This window comes from Schistocerca serialis, chromosome 4, assembly GCF_023864345.2.
Source record: "Schistocerca serialis cubense isolate TAMUIC-IGC-003099 chromosome 4, iqSchSeri2.2, whole genome shotgun sequence".
Classification (NCBI taxonomy): domain Eukaryota; kingdom Metazoa; phylum Arthropoda; class Insecta; order Orthoptera; family Acrididae; genus Schistocerca; species Schistocerca serialis.
Genome location: NC_064641.1, coordinates 348,423,499 through 348,439,861, shown reverse-complemented (window position 1 = coordinate 348,439,861; position 16,363 = coordinate 348,423,499). Strand labels below are relative to the sequence as shown.

The 16,363-nt window shown below is 41.5% G+C and overlaps 1 pseudogene; it reads right to left on the bottom strand.

Moving 5' to 3' along the window:
• Positions 1-16,363, bottom strand: part of LOC126474120 (venom carboxylesterase-6-like) — a 176,099-nt pseudogene that overhangs the window by 48,814 nt on the left and 110,922 nt on the right.

The following is a 16,363-nucleotide window of genomic DNA, read 5'->3' as shown; positions in this document are numbered from 1 at the left end:
ATGGCACTTTATTTCCAGAAGTTGGAGGAAACAAGTAAATAACAGTAAAGAAGAATTTAGCGACTAAATTTCAAACTATTACTATTCTTTAACATTGCAACAGTGGTGTAATAACTTCTCAATAAAATGTAATCTGCTACAGGTAAGACTGGTCTCGAGTCAAAGAACTGTGAAACGGCAATAATCAGTAACAGACTGTATGATTGACAACTACGCTGATGTATGTTATAGTGGGCTACGTCAGGGATGTGCTCCTGCCTGTGTGCGCAGTTGTCTCACCTGGCTGCACACTCACTGCCATGCTACGCTTTCTGAGCTTGGGGAGGGTGAAGAGGCGGAAACTGCGACCATACAGCATTTGGACGGTAATGCTGTTGCAATGCATGTGATTTGGTTCCGCATTTCACATTTCTCAACAACATACTTCACAAGCAAAATACATTTTCTGCTTTATTTAATTATTTTTGGCACACTGAATACTGGGTGTTCGAATGCGTCTGAGCACTATGGGACTTAACATCTGAGGTCATCAGTCCCCTAGAACTTAGAACTACTTAAACCTAAATAACCTAAGGACATCACACACATCCATGCCCGAGGCATGATTCGATTGTGCGACCGTAGCGGTCGCGCGGCTCCAGACTGTAGCGCCTAGAACCGCTCGGCCATAGGCGCTGGCGATACTGGGTGTCCATAATTAAAGTTCCAGTTTCAAAACTCTGTAGAAAGGGAATCACTGCTGAGAATGGAGTTAAGTTCGAACACTTATAATTGACGCAGGGAAAACGTCATAATAAATTGCCTATAGATGGTGCTGTAAGAGTCTTAACGTAAATAGGGTCGGCTACAAACGACAGACGAATCGCAATACGACGGCTGTGGTTTGAGTTCTACATTACACCACCCAAGCTCTTCAGTGTACATGACTGCACAACTTCGCCAGTCAACAGCTGTGGCACTGTTACGTAGGTAAGTCAATCCACCACGGCAAGGTCGTACCTCATCGGATGGGAAAGATCGGGTGTTAATTGTCCTGAGGCCAAAGTCAGCATAAAAGAAAAATGACATCGGTTTTTAACAGTCTTTGGGCCAAAAAACCGCATAAAAAGCAAAATTACATCTCTTTATAACTGTCGTGAGCCTGGAACAAGAGATGTTGAGTATGCAGGCCACCATTTTGTAACAAGTTGACATCTAAAAACAGGTTCTTCAACACGTTCAGAATACGCTGCGCAAGTGTTCCTTCAGTGCAGCTATGTACGTGATTGGAGCACAGAACAAAACATCTCTCACGTAAGACCACAGGCAGAAGTTACACGGTTTAAGATCAGGTGATCTGGACGACGAGGCGGTAGGGAAATGACGGCTGACAATTCTAGCATTTTCGAAATGCCGCTGCAGCAACCGCTTCACTGGCTGTGTAGTGTGCGGAGGAGCGCCGTCTTCCATAGAAATGACCCTATTCACACAACCATGGTGGAACGACATTGGTGTGCAAAAGACTCCCGTAGCCCTTACCAGTGACGATTCAGGTAAGGACGCGCAGGACTCATCTCCACGGAAACATACGGCCCTACGATAAACGATGCCATCAAACTGCACCGCACAGTCGCCTTTGCAGAATGAGGTTGTAATGGTTGACGGGCGTGCGGATTTTCCATTGCTAATAGTCTACAATGCCGCAAATTGACATGTCCTTGGAGGTGGAAATTGGCTTCGTCTGTCCACAGAATATTCCATGCCTATTTATTGTCTGCTTCCATGCGGGCAAGAAATTCCAGAGCGGATGTTTGTCTCCCTAACAGGTCAGCAGGAAGCAACTCCTCAACATGGATGATTTGTATGAAATGTAATGCAGGATTTTTCGTAGAATTTCATGCGTTGTGCTCGCAGGCACGTTCAGCATTCTGGTAGTTTCCCGTGCACTTTATGTTTGCATACCACCGTCCGACTCCTGATGCAGTGCTGTGACCACAAATTCCATACATGTCAAATCAACAGCTTTCCTCACTCTGCCGCATTGCACTTGAAAAGAACATTTTTTTCTTTATTGTTATTTCATATCCCTGCCCCGAGTGGGCAGGGGTAGGCTGGAAGCGCATAATACGCCGCTCTTCGGCCAAGCGGCTATAGAAACTAGCACAGGAGAAATGTGAAATACAAACAATACGTGTATTAAAGATGATGTTGACACATGACAGAGGTAAGCAATTGGAGCTAAAGTATACATAAAAGGAATAGTTCAGCGAGACATGAGTGCATAAAATCCACCTGTAATTAAAATGACAGTCGACGAAGACATAGCACAGAAAGAATGGCGCACGAGGAACACAGTTAATAATGGCGTCCCCAGTATGATAGCCATATGGGACAACACATAACACACACTGCTCTTATGTAAAACATACAGCAAGCGCCACACCACGACAGAGACAAACTGGATTAAAACTGGAAGGACCTGCCAAGGGTTCAAAAGAGCTTGTATTTTCGAATTTTGTAATCATTTTCTCCAGAATGTATTTTTTCATACCCTTAAGTGTCCGAAATTACTACAGGGTAACTAGCTCACAGAGCTTTACCAGCAGTGCCCGAGCTTTAATGGAGACAGTCAGGTGGGCTTCTCAGACGCAAACTAAGGAACAGCCGTATGCCTCGCATCTGTTGATGTGAACATTCTGACGCTTACACCGTCATCCGCAGGTCAAACTTCCTATAAATCTTTATTTGTTCCAGGATCTTTCTCCCAGCTGTTCAGATTTGACGTCATTCTGAACCGTACTTTCTACAATATTCTGAAACTGTAACTTTAATTACGGATACCCTGTACGTAACATAATTCTTATCTGGTAGGAAATGTCGGCACACGGACGGGTGCAGAAAATTTCACAGATTTCCGCACTCAAGTTTGCCACGTAATTGTGACTTACTTACTTTCACAATTTGGGAAAGCGTTTCACACATACATGTTTATCGAAATAATTTATCTCGTTAGCAACCTCATTAATGGAGACGTAGACTCTCTTCCCAAGGAAAATAACACAGGCATCCCCGACAGATTTCAGAGAAAAGAAATTGGCTTTGAAATGGGAATCACATAGCACATGCAAACCGGTGTTTTGAACTGAAAAGATAAACAGTCTATAAAACAGCTCGGAAACTGTGAAGATAAAAAGTCTCTAAAAGAGTTCAAAAAATTTTCTTGTAATTCTTTCAGCAAAACAATGAATTCATCAAAACTCGCATTATCTTTAACGCCAGTTAGTTTACAGAAATGGCCGGTGTTTTTGTCAGAATTTGTCTCTTCACAATGCTATTTTTTATAATCCATCCGCATCAAATGAGAAGTAAGTTATTTCTCACCTTCCAATGTCATACTTTGGACAGTGTGCAGTCGAAGTCCACTTAAAATGAGAGGTGTGCAGTGCTTTCCCGGTGTTATAATTTTCGTTCCTGCTCCTTTTGTTCCTTCATAATTTTAACAATACCGGGTTTAAATCGAAAAAGTGATCCAGGCATGCCCCAGGATGTAACCAAAGTACTTTGCAGTGATATATAAAGTCTGCATACTCTTCTTTCAGTTTCAGCGAAAATTGTTGCAACTGATGGTGTCATAATGCGTACAAACTCAGAAAATTTATTATTCCTATCACCTGCCCTTAATCGGGCAGGTATCTTAGAAAATTGAAAAAGCGAAATGGATAGGTTAAAGTCAGATATAGTGGGAATTAGTGAAGTTTGGTGGCAGGAGGAACAACACTTTTGGTCAGGTGAATACAGGGTTATAAATACAAAATCAAATAGGAGTAATGCAGGAGTCGGTTTAATAATGAATTAAAAAAAATAGGAGTGCGGGTAAGCTACTACAAACAGCATAGTGAACGCATTATTGTGGCCAAGATATACACGAAGCCCATGCCTACTTCAGTAGTACAAGTTTATATGCCAACTAGCTCTGCCGATGATGAAGAAATTGATGAAATGTATGATGAGATAAAAGAATTTATTCAGGTAATGAAGGGAGACGAAAGTTTAATAGTCATGGTTGACTGGAATTCTAGAGTAGTAAAAGGGAGAGAAGGAAACATAGTAGGTGAATATGGATTGGGGGTAAGAAATGAAAGAGGAAGCCGTCTGGTAGGATTTTGCACAGAGCATAACTTAATCATAGCTAACACTTGGTTCAAGAATCATAAAAGAAGATTGTATACATAGAAGAAGCCTGGAGATACTGACAGGTTTAAGATAGATTATATAATGGTAAGACAGAGATTTAGGAACCAGGTTTTAAATTGTAAGACATTTCCAGGGGCAGATGTGGACTATGACCACAATCTATTGGTTATGAACTGTAGATTAAAACTGAAGAAACTGCAAAAAGGTGGGAATTTAAGGAGATGGGACCTGGATGAACTGACTAGACCAGAGGTTGTACAGAGTTTCAGGGAGAGCATAAGGGAACAGTTGACAGGAATGGGGGAAAGAAATACAGTAGAAGAAGAATGGGTAGCTTTGAGGGATGCAATAGTGAAGGCAGCAGAAGATCAAATAGGTGTAAAGATGAGGGCTAGTAGAAAGCCGTGGGTAAGAGAAGAAATATTGAATTTAATTGATGAAAGGAGAAAATATAAAAATGCAGTAAATGAAGCAGGCAAAAAGGAAGACAAACGTCTCAAAAATGCGATCGACAGGATGTGTAAAATGGCTAAGCAGGGATGGCTAGAGGAAAAATGTGAGGATGTGGAGGCTTATCTCACGAGGGGTAAGATAGATACTGCCTACAGGAAAATTAAAGAGACCTTTGGAGAAAAGAGAACCACTTGCATGAATATCAAGAGCTCAGACAGAAACCTATTTCTAAGCAAAAAAGGGAAAGCAGAAAGGTGGAAGGAGTATATAGAGGGTCTATATAGGGGCAATGTTCCTGAGGACAAATCTTATGGAAATGGAAGAGGATGCAGATGAAGATGAAATGGAAGATATGATACTGCGTTAAAAGTTTGACAGAGCACTGAAAGACCTAAGTCGAAACAAGGCCCCGGGAGTGACAACATTCCATTAGAACTACTGACGGCCTTGGGAGAACCAGTCCTGACAAAACTCTACCATCTAGTGAGCAAGATGTATGAGACAGGCGAAATACCCTCAGACTTCAAGAAGAATATAATAATTCCAATCCCAAAGAAAGCAGGTGTTGACAGATGTGAAAATTACCGAACTATCAGTTTAATAAGTCACAGCTGCAAAATACTAACGCGGATTCTTTACGGAAGAATGGAAAAACTGGTAGAAGCCGACCTCGGGGAAGATCAGTTTGGAATCCGCAGAAATGTTGGAACACGTGAGGCAATACTGACCTTACGATTTATCTTAGAAGAAAGATTAAGGAAAGGCAAGCCTACGTTTCTAGCATTTGTAGACTTAGAGAAGGCTTTTGACAATGATGACTGGAATACTCTCTTTCAAAGTCTAATGGTGGCAGGGGTAAAATACAGGGAGGGAAAGGCTATTTACAATTTGTACAGAAACCAGATGGCTGTTATAAGAGTCGAGGGACACGAAAGGGAGGCAGTGGTTGGGAAGGGAGTGAGACAGGGTTGTAGCCTCTCTCCGATGTTATTCAATCTGTATATTGAGCAAGCAGTAAAGGAAACAAAAGAAAAATTCGGAGTAGGTATTAAATCCCTGGAGAAGAAATAAAAACTTTGAGGTTCGCCGATGACATTGTAATTCTGTCAGAGACAGCAAAGGACCTGGAAGAGCAGTTGAACGGAATGGAAAGTGTCTTTAAAGGAGGATATAAGATGAACATCAACAAAAGCAAAAAGAGGATAATGGAATGTAGTCGAATTAAGTCGGATGATGCTGAGGGAATTAGATTAGGAATTGAGACACTTAAGTAGTAAAAGAGTTTTGATATTTGGGAAGAAATAGAGAGGATATAAAATGTAGACTGGCAATGGCAAGGAAAACGTTTCTGAAGAAGAGAAATTTGTTAACATCGAGTATAGATTTAAGGGCCAGGAATTCGTTTCTGAAAGTATTTGTATGGAGTGTAGCCATGTATGGAAGTGAAACGTGGACGATAAATAGGTTGGACAAGAAGAGAATAGAAGCTTTCGAAGTGAGGTGCTACATAAGAATGCTGAAGATTAGATGGGTAGATCACATAACTAATGAAGAGGTATTGAATAGAACAGGGGAGAAGAGGAGTTTGTGCCACAACTTGACAAGAAGAAGGAACCGGTAGGTAGGACATGTTCTGAGGCATCAGGGGATGACAAATTTAGCATTGGAGGGCAGCGTGGAAGGTAAAAATCATAGAGGGATATCAAGAAATGAATACACTAAGCAGATTCAGAAGGATGTAGGTTGCAGTAGGTACTGGGAGATGAAGAATCTTGCACAGGATAGAGTAGCATGGAGAGCTGCATCAAACTAGTCTCAGGACTGGAGAGCACAACAACAACAACAACAACAACAACACCAATTTCATCAAATTACTGCAAATTTAGCACGAAGTGTTTCGTGATGTATAGAATGATGAATCCCGTCCGTCGGGCTTGTGATGATAGATCGCTAGATCGCGGAGAATAAACAGCACTGACACCACCATTCTGCCGAACTGAAGATCCTCATGCGTACTGAAAAACGATGTAGAACAATGATGAATGAAATATCACGCTATGTCGAGTAGTTCCATCGCAGTTGTTGAGGTTGATTTGTCTAGTGTCTTTGGATCTTAGTGGCAGTTCGTGTGTTTCTCGTTGGTTTTATCCAAGGACACGTACGACGTGTGACACATATGTCATGATTTCAGTATTTGGTTGTTGTTGCTTCGTCTGTGGGTTTCATACTATATTTTCATTGTCGCATTTGGTCTGTTTTTGTGTGCTGAACCGCAAAGAGTTGGAAATAAATGTTATTACTCGTATAGACAACACAGTGTCATGCATTTTTTGAAGTTACCATTATAGCTAGTGGTTTTGACCATCATTTTTAACTAATGCACATTCGCCCTTAATACTAAATATCAGTATACTTGGTAAATTAGAGTAGTATATGTCCAGAACCTTTTTGATATTGTCGAAGTCTATTGCACAACAAAACAAATCTTCAACTTACTTCCTTCACCTCGACGTTTACTTATGATCTGAAGGGCAAACAGGCAGTCGGAAACAGTGTTATCTGAGAGTAAGCCATTACTGGCAACAGAGAATTTACACTATGTGGAAATAAGATAAAAGTGGGAACGTTGTGGCTAAGCTATCACTGCGGGTGTAACGACATCTTATGTTGGATTAAATGAGCTTTTATGGTGCCGATAAAACTGTAATTAGGAAACGAATTGTCTTTTGATATCATCCTCATATCACACTTCCTGGCTGGCATGTACGTATCAGTGTCATATATCGTCTCAACGCATGTAGAGCGAGGCCATTTAACTGTCTCTTTCTAAAACTAAACTCCGCCCAAACAATTCATGAAAGACCAACGGTACTGACCGGCCGCTGTGTCATCCACAACCCACAGGTGTCACTGGATAACATCCTCTTTCTGGTCGCCTATATTTAGACAGCTTTCTTACCCATTTGCTATATCGAAGCCACAACAGCCATTGGCTTGCTGTTGTCTTTGTTTGATCTAGTAACCGAACCAGTCGAAGCTCTTCCTCTCTTTATTTGGCCAAGATAACTCTTATGTGGTCGGTTCACATGAACAGTTTATTACCCATTTCTGAGACTACCTTATTATTTGAAAGCAATATGAAATGGAGCGAGCACATAAAGACGGTAGTAGAGAAAGTGGATGGTCGACTTCGGTTTATTGGGAGAATTTTAGGAAGTGCTTCATCTGTAGAGGAGATCTACTATAGAGCACTTGTGTGACCGATTGTTGAGTACTGCTCCAGTGTTTGGGATCCCCGCCAGGTCAGATTAAAGTAATGCATTGAAACAATTCAGAGCAGTTGTTACCGTTAGGTTCGGTCAACTCGCGAGTATCGCGGATATGCTTCGTGAACTCGAATGGGAATCCCTGGAGGGAAGGCAACATTCTTTTTGCAAAACACTGTTAAGAAAATTTAGAGAACCGGCATTTGAACTTGACTGTGCAACGATTCTACTGCCACCAACTTACACCAGGGGAAATGCTCAGCGGAAACACATCAAAACTCCATACTACCGGAAACCATAAAGCAGGAAAGACGTGCTGCACTACAAAATTACTCGAAATCGGAGCAATAAACAAACAGTCAAGAACACCAACCAGACACAACCAAGAACCCCAAGCTGAATACCGTTAATTACGTCATCTACGAAAACTTAGAAAAGTTAAACTATGGCTTAGCAGACTGGAAAACAAGGATACATTTCAAACAGCTCTTCGCTACGTAATAGGAACTAAGCAAGAAAACGTGGATAAAATCTGCTGCCCAACTACAGAACAAACTGACAGGATGGTCGTAAGAGTTGAAAATCTGCAACGAACCCCAAAGAACTATGTAATAGTTTAGGGGATATATTTCAAACAGCTCTTCGCTACGTAATATGAACTAAGCAAGAAAACGTGGATAAAATCTGCTTCCCAACTACGGAACAAACTGACAGGATGGTCCTAAGAGTTGAAAATCTGCAACGAACCCCAAAGAACTATATAATTGTTTAGGGGAGGCATGTGCGCCAAGAAAGAGGGCCTAAACCTAGAGAAAGTATACAAGGACTTCGTGAGAGCACATGGACGTGTGTTTCTGGATTTTAAAGAAACCACACCCAAGTGTTTTTCGTTTACTAGATATCCATACTAAATTGCCAGGGCAGTACCCTAGTAAACATGGAACTAGGTAGGCTCTTAGAAGAAACAAAAGCAGACATCGCCTGCCTTCAGGAACCTTCTCTGCGAGGCGGGAAGACTTCAGTGCTCCCCTCACATTACATCATAATATCAGAAACACCAACACGAAAACCGCGATAATAGTCGTTAATAAAAACCTCATAGTAACACAGATCATCCAGTTTTGCTCTGAACACATTGTAGCAGCAGAAATAACAGACGTACAGGATGTATGGCTCATGTCGTCTATTTACGCTCAATACTTGTATGATGTAGGACCTTTCTTAGACAAAATTAAAGACATTGCACGACACTCAGAAAGAAAAAGCTGCTCGTTCTAACTGATATAAACGCAAAATCCCCCATGTGGAACTCAGATAGAACTGACAACAGAGGGCAATTAGTGCTTCACGTGGTAATTGAGTGCAACCTCTTCATACTGAATAGGGAGGGTCAGCCACCTACCTACCGCGGAGAAGCCGGTGGTGTAAGTACCATAGACCTTTCTCTATGGAACGCCAAATCTCTTCCACTAGTCAATACATGGAGGGTATTATATAAAGCCACACACAGCGACCACAACGCAATCGTCATAACCACGGACAGATATATCAATACACGTAACATGGACAATGGACAGCAGCATTTGCTCATAGGAAGAGCCGAATGGTGAAACGTTCGAGATATTGTTGAGGCGTCGTCATTATACATTGTCCAACGCAGTATAGATTACAAAACGCATGTACTGACAGATGTCCTACAAAGAGTACAGGAAGCATCTATATCACGGGCCAAACCTGGGTGGAGACAGAAGAAAACCTGGTTGACAAAACTGGCAAGACTAAGGAACGATTCACTGGACAAAAGAAAGTACTACTAACAATCAAAGACAGCTCCTGAAAGACAGATAAGACCAGATCTGTACCATGACGCTAAACAGAAACACCAAAAAACAACTAAAGACAACAAGGCAAGACTACTGGACCCATTTTGTAAAACCCTAGCTACAGAACGACATCTGGGGACAACCATTCAAGATAGAAACAGAACGAGTTAAGAAATCTACAGTTCTGTCAACACTAAAAGACGCTGCCGGCACAATGAGCAGAGAATGGAGAAGCACAGCAGAATATCTCCTGAACAGGCTCTTCCCAGATGACGACCGCACGCAAGACGAGCGACACCACGCTGACCTAAGAGAGAGCATGAGGCAATCACACATCAGTGACACCATAACCATGCCTTTCACGCAAGAAGAAGTCGCGACGGCAATCAGCAGGCTTAAAAACCGAAAAGCACCCGTCCCATACAAAATACTTTCAGGAACATTAAAACAAACCGTAACACAAATTACACCTTTTCTTACTAACATGTTCAACGAGGCACTACTGACACACAGGGTTCCAAACCTCTGAAAACTGCTAATGTAGTAATAATCAGGAAATCACAAGACAAAGAGCCAACAGACCCCAAAACGTACCGACCGATCTGTCTCTTAAACACTCTCGGAAAGTTACAGAAAGGGCTGCTATGTGACCGTTTACAATTGCACAGACGCCTCCTCGGCGTAACGCCCCATCAATTCGGCTTCAGGGAAGGTAGATCAATAGAAGACGCCGTCAACCAACCACCGACAGTTAGAAATAGCATCAGCGACAATTACGTGGCCGCCATACTAATCGACATAGCCGGGGCTTCTGACAACTTGGGTGGCCATCCATTTCCACCAGGTTAAGGGAAATGAGGCTATTAACTTCCCTCTACAGCTGCCTCCTCGACTACTGCAGAGGCAGAGTGGCGGAGTAGAGGGCTGGTACACGGAAGGTTGTCAATAACGAAGGGATGTACAGAGGGCTCGAGCTGCGGACCAGTATTCTGGGATATCCCAATCGAGCCCTTGCTGAACGCCCTGGGCAGTGACGACAGTGTAAGGGGTGTGGTGTCTTACGCAGATGGCCTGCTCGTAGCTGTGTCAGCCAACTCGAGAGCAGCATTAGAGACAAAAGGCACGCAACTGCTTCAGAAAATTAACAGTAGGTGCAAAGAAAATAAATTAAAAATAGCTCCCAACAAAACTGTATATTTACTCCTCAAAGGGCAGTACAGAGGAATCCAATTCTAAAATTAGAAAACACAAGCTTACAGAGGAAGCAAGCCACACGTTATCTCGGACTGCATCTTGACAAAAACTTTCTTTCAACCATCGTATAAAATTGACAATTGACGAAGCCTCCAAAATTATGCACAAACTAGCAAGACTCAGTTAAAGTTACCTATTAAGATGATAAGAATCTACCACATTGCGGTATTTGAATCCATCGAATGCTTCGCTGGAAGTGCTTGGGCTCACAGACTGAACATAAAGACAATTGAAAGACGAGGTAAACGTAGTGTACCCCTGAGAATGAGCGGAGCCTTCAATACCACGTCACTGGAGGCACTTTCAATGGTGATGGGGACCTGCCCCATAGACATTGCAATACGTTATGGAGCTGCACATTACTGCCTTAAGAGGGAGAGGCTCGATAAAGTCACTGAAATTACGGGAACCAACATTATGAACAAAACACAAATGAAACAATGGCGGATTCAAACATGGCAGAGAGAGTGGGATCCATCTGACAGGGGTCGCCGAGTACACTCTTTCTTTCCTGATGTATGCGGAAGACTACAACTGAAAAATGCGACCCAAGCCGAGGGATGGGCCATTTCCTGACAGGCCACGGGCCGTATCTGGTACATTTAAACCGTATGGGACTAACTGACGATGAAGTATGCGTATGCGAAGAAACTGGGACACCAGAACATGTCACACTGCTGTGCAACACGCTAGCACAAGTGAGACCTATACAGAACGACAATGACATCGCCAGAATAATCCCGACGTCTGGAACACAATAAATAGCGTAGCCGATATTGTATCGAACACTCTGCATGAAGAATACAAGCGCCCGAACCCATATGGAAGGAGGCGTAGACAAGCACATACAACACAACAAAACACGTGGGAGACACAAGCACGACCACAGATTCCGAAAGCAAGGAAGGAACACTACGTGTACATGACTCAGAAGGGATCAACATGTAAGGGACCAAAATCTACAATGTATGACACTGCATCCCACAACACAGTCACAAACAACACAACAATCATAAAACAAATAAACACCACCACATACTAAGAATGTTGTAATAAGGTAATGTCGCTTGGGAGGAGAACTCTCGAAGAACTTTTATTCCGAGGCTCCTCCTTCCCAATTACATACTGCATATATATAAAGTATAGTGCACACAAGCAGTAATGTATTTCTCGTCTTATTGTATGCAGACAGAAGTGTATTCTCTTCTCTATTCAAAGCTACAATCAATAAATTTTATATATCAGTAATTCATTCAGTTATTTAAGGAGTAATGCATTCAAATAGCAATGAACTGTATTCTATTTCTACTAACAAATTACAAACATAAGTGTATTTCTCATGTAAAGGCAAAATTCATGTATTCCATGTATGAAGTGCTCAATCAGTATTTAATCCGTATAATTTCAGATGAGAATAGCTCGAGGTTGTACTGAGACCTTCTCATCTGAAATAGGTAGAAATAGGCCATTATCAACCAACATGCTGTGACGGTACAAACCTCCATTACTAGATGAACAGGTCCTGTATGCAAGGATTGCTTTGTGGAGAGCGAGCGCGCGACATGGTGCGCCATTCGCGGAAGCGCGTGGCGCGCCCGCGCGAGATTTGCAACGTGTCGGCGGGATGCCTGCGCCTGGCGGCCACGTGGACCGCAGCTTGGGGCATTGTTTGGTTTTCCGCGTATTTAGAGAAAACTACGTAACTTACGGTGAACAACGATGCGGCAGTGGATAGTGGTCAGCAATATGCACCTTCTGAAAGATCGATCTTTATTTTTAAGTCACGAGACGCAAAAGTTATAGTAACTTCAAAATTGTTTCACATGAATAATAGTGAAAGATTAATAAAAATAGTAAATAACAACTTACAGGGATGAGCGAGCACTCATTAAAAACGTCTCGTCATAGCGGATCGAGTGTCATGCTCATATGTTAAGATTCATAAATAATCAAGCTCGTAAAGAGCAATACACAAAGTTTGATGGGAAATTGTTTATAAAATTCAATAGAAAATTCATGACGTAAAGAACGGCACTATATAATATTTTGGGCGGCATCACACGTATTTTAAACTAGTTAAGTTATACTACACACTTAACATGAAATAGTTTTCATTGTTTGCAAATTATTATTAACATTTATCGCCCATAATTAATTAATTATTATAGATATGAAGATTTTGAGCAGCGCAATGTGTAGATCGCTATAGATTACGGCTATAAACAGTGCTATATGCAGTTCTATGTTAAAACTTTCCAGCACGAATGTAAACAAACAAATTTGTGCTAAGTGGCGAAATTTTGCAAAAAGTAAAACTTGATTTACGGGCCATAGAATAATCCTAGAAATTTAATGTAACATAGTAAATAAGATGTACTTTTTAGTGTGGTTCCAATGGTGTACTTATTTCTGTTGAGGGATGTGTGTGTCAAAATTTGTAACCTTAACTCGTGAGATTGGTACCTGCATAACATGGGGGGGGGGGGGGGGAAGGGGGGGGGTAAACATCCGAGCCTATATAAGCGAGCAGCCTTCTTGGCCAGGGGTCAGTCGTTGGTCAGTCGTTTGGCGGGTGGGTGGCGAGCGAGCCCCACTTGTGGGTGGCCCATGTCGTCATTTGAGTAAGAATTTTTTGCGCCCATTTATTTAGACAAATATTATTGTTTAATAGTGCAAGTGTGCAATTTGGTCAACTGGAAGTGCTACGATTATTGGTGTGAGTACGAATTACGAGGTATACATGGGCGTAAGTGAGCATGTGGCGATCTGTGATTTCGCACCAAAACTGTTAGAACAAAGAGGACAGTGGGACTTGTGGTTCTGTTCGAATTGATTGAGTAATTTTCGATTATAGCAGCCTACATTACTGCTATTGGGGGATCGGAGTCAAATTATTATTAAAGTAAAACTGTAAACCGTCTCACCAGTGCTAATTTCATTGTGTGAAAGAAAAGGACGACGCCAATAAATAGCGATTGAACTGTATCATGAAAAATGATTTTGCTGTAATAATCGTCAAAATTTTGTTCCCTAGCATAAACTGTGCTCATGTCTGAGCAAATATTAATACAGAAACTGTAACTAAGGCGCGGGTGCGGAACAGCGTGCTAATGCACCAAGTGTGCATATCATCCCCTGAGACTTACGTGAGAGTCAAAATTTGCACTAACATTTTTTAACGAACATTTGTATATGCACATTCGTGTGAACGCTTCAACCGCACATACATATTTTCCGCCCCCGTCGCAATTCTACTCAGACTATATTACCCATCCAAATACAGCATATCACTTCCCTCTACGTACTGCAAATTATTTTCACCACACTCATTGTATTAGATTTTCTTTCTTTAAATTTTTTCTTTAACATTTGCATTATATAAATTATATTTTCATCAACTAGGTAGTAACAAATTATATGGAATCATTTTAACAATTTTTAAGCATTCAATTCGCTCTAACCTCGGAGAAATCTTTGTATATTATGTTCATTACATTATTTTAAAAAAAGCATTAACAACTGTGTACCAATAAGATTGTAACAATGAGAAGTCTTTGCTGTTAGATTGAGAAGCATCCGGCCCACCTTACATTTCAAGGCGGTGGGTTACTCTCTACTGTTAATGAAATAAATAAAATAAAAGTAAGAGAAACACTTCTCTTAAGTACCACAGAGGTAAGAGAAATTACGGCTCATACGGAGATGTTCATACGGTCGTTTTCCCTTCGCCCATTTTGGGAGTGTAACAGGAAAGGTAATGACTAGGAGCTGTATAAGTTACCCTCTGCCATGCACCATAAGGTGGTTTGTGGAGTACGTATGTAGATGTAGAAGGACCGAGCCAAGCCGACACAGAACAAGCCTTGGCCCACAAGGGTGCAGTACATTGTGCTCATAAGCAGTTTTGCACGCCCTGGCCTACTCTGTACAATGCTCTATGCTGTATGTTTGCATTTACTGCCCTCAGTCGTGAGTTGAGACGATTTTCGATTTATGATGATGGGCACAACCAGACCCTCAGCCTTTCTTGACGAAATAGGACCTGACAGATGTTGGGAGGTGTGACGTTTGCTAGTATTTTCTTTTTTCTTTTAGTTATTAGTGCTTTGCATTGTTTAACTCTTACAAGCAGAAAAAACTGTTCGAATTGTGACTCACTGTACAAACAGTTTTCTTTCAAGTAAATGTAAGTGATGTTCGAATTATTACCCACTGAAACAAGTTTTTTTTTTCTCAGCTAAACAGTAAACGAGGCGAGAGTGGTGAAGAAAGAGAATTAGTTCAGAAAATTTCACAGCGGATTTCCAGTTGCAGCATATGGCATACAATCATTGAAAACCTTCCTAATATCTTGGTCAAAAGTGATAAATAGGAAATATTGTTCGTTTAACTATAGACACTGTGTCCCATACAACGATAAGAAAGTCTAGTGCCTGTAGTAGTCTGCTTGTCTTTGTGTGTAGCAAACAAGGAAAAACTCCCAAAGGCTTTGGTCAGATCCCGTAATAAGAGTTACTACTGGAATGGACAATATATCCTAGACAGATAATTGAAAGCATAGTGTATCCAAAAGAGTATATGATTGTTTACGTTTGTCCACAATAAAGGTGATGATTTGCTGGATATGTACTGCATACCTATGTAGCATTTGTCTGTATGGGCTTATGCATTGAGAGACAGCACTGGGCGATGATAAAATAATGGAGTGCCTAAATCAAACTGTGATTTTCAAAGAGGCAATGGCCACAGTAAACCTCAAGTAGCCGTTTCAATACAAGTGTATGTCAATGAATTACAATAAACAAATAATATTTTTCTGAGGGTTTAGGCTCTGTGGTGAGTCTTCATTTTAAGGAAGCTTGAAAACACTCAGTGGCTCATCATTGGGAAAGCTGGTTCCTAATTTCTGGAAAACTAATCGTTATGTTTCACCGATTTCAAATCATGGGATAAAATGAGTAACAGATTTTGTACAGATTGAGATCGATTTGCAACCTTTACTAGGTACATGTAATTTACAGAGTCGTGAAAGGAGATGTTAGTTGTATGTTTAAGCTACGAGACGCACAAAAAGTATCTTCCGCCAGAAAAATGGCTGCAACTGTAACAGACAGGTGTCATGTAACCGAGGTTAACGTTAACTACCTAGAATCACAGGACATCACCACAGAAATTTCAGAGCATCCTCGAGAATTCCACGTGTTTAGTTTACGTGTAGGCAACGATGCAATGTATGTGTAACGCTCTGTAATAACGACAATGTCGTGATGGTATGAACTCAGGTAGCCGATAGCCGTTATTGTCCAGACGGCGCTGCCTGCGAGTAACAGCAGAGATCCACTCCGCACGCCACCAAAAACACGGGGCATCGCGTGACCCTCTGGCGTCTAATTT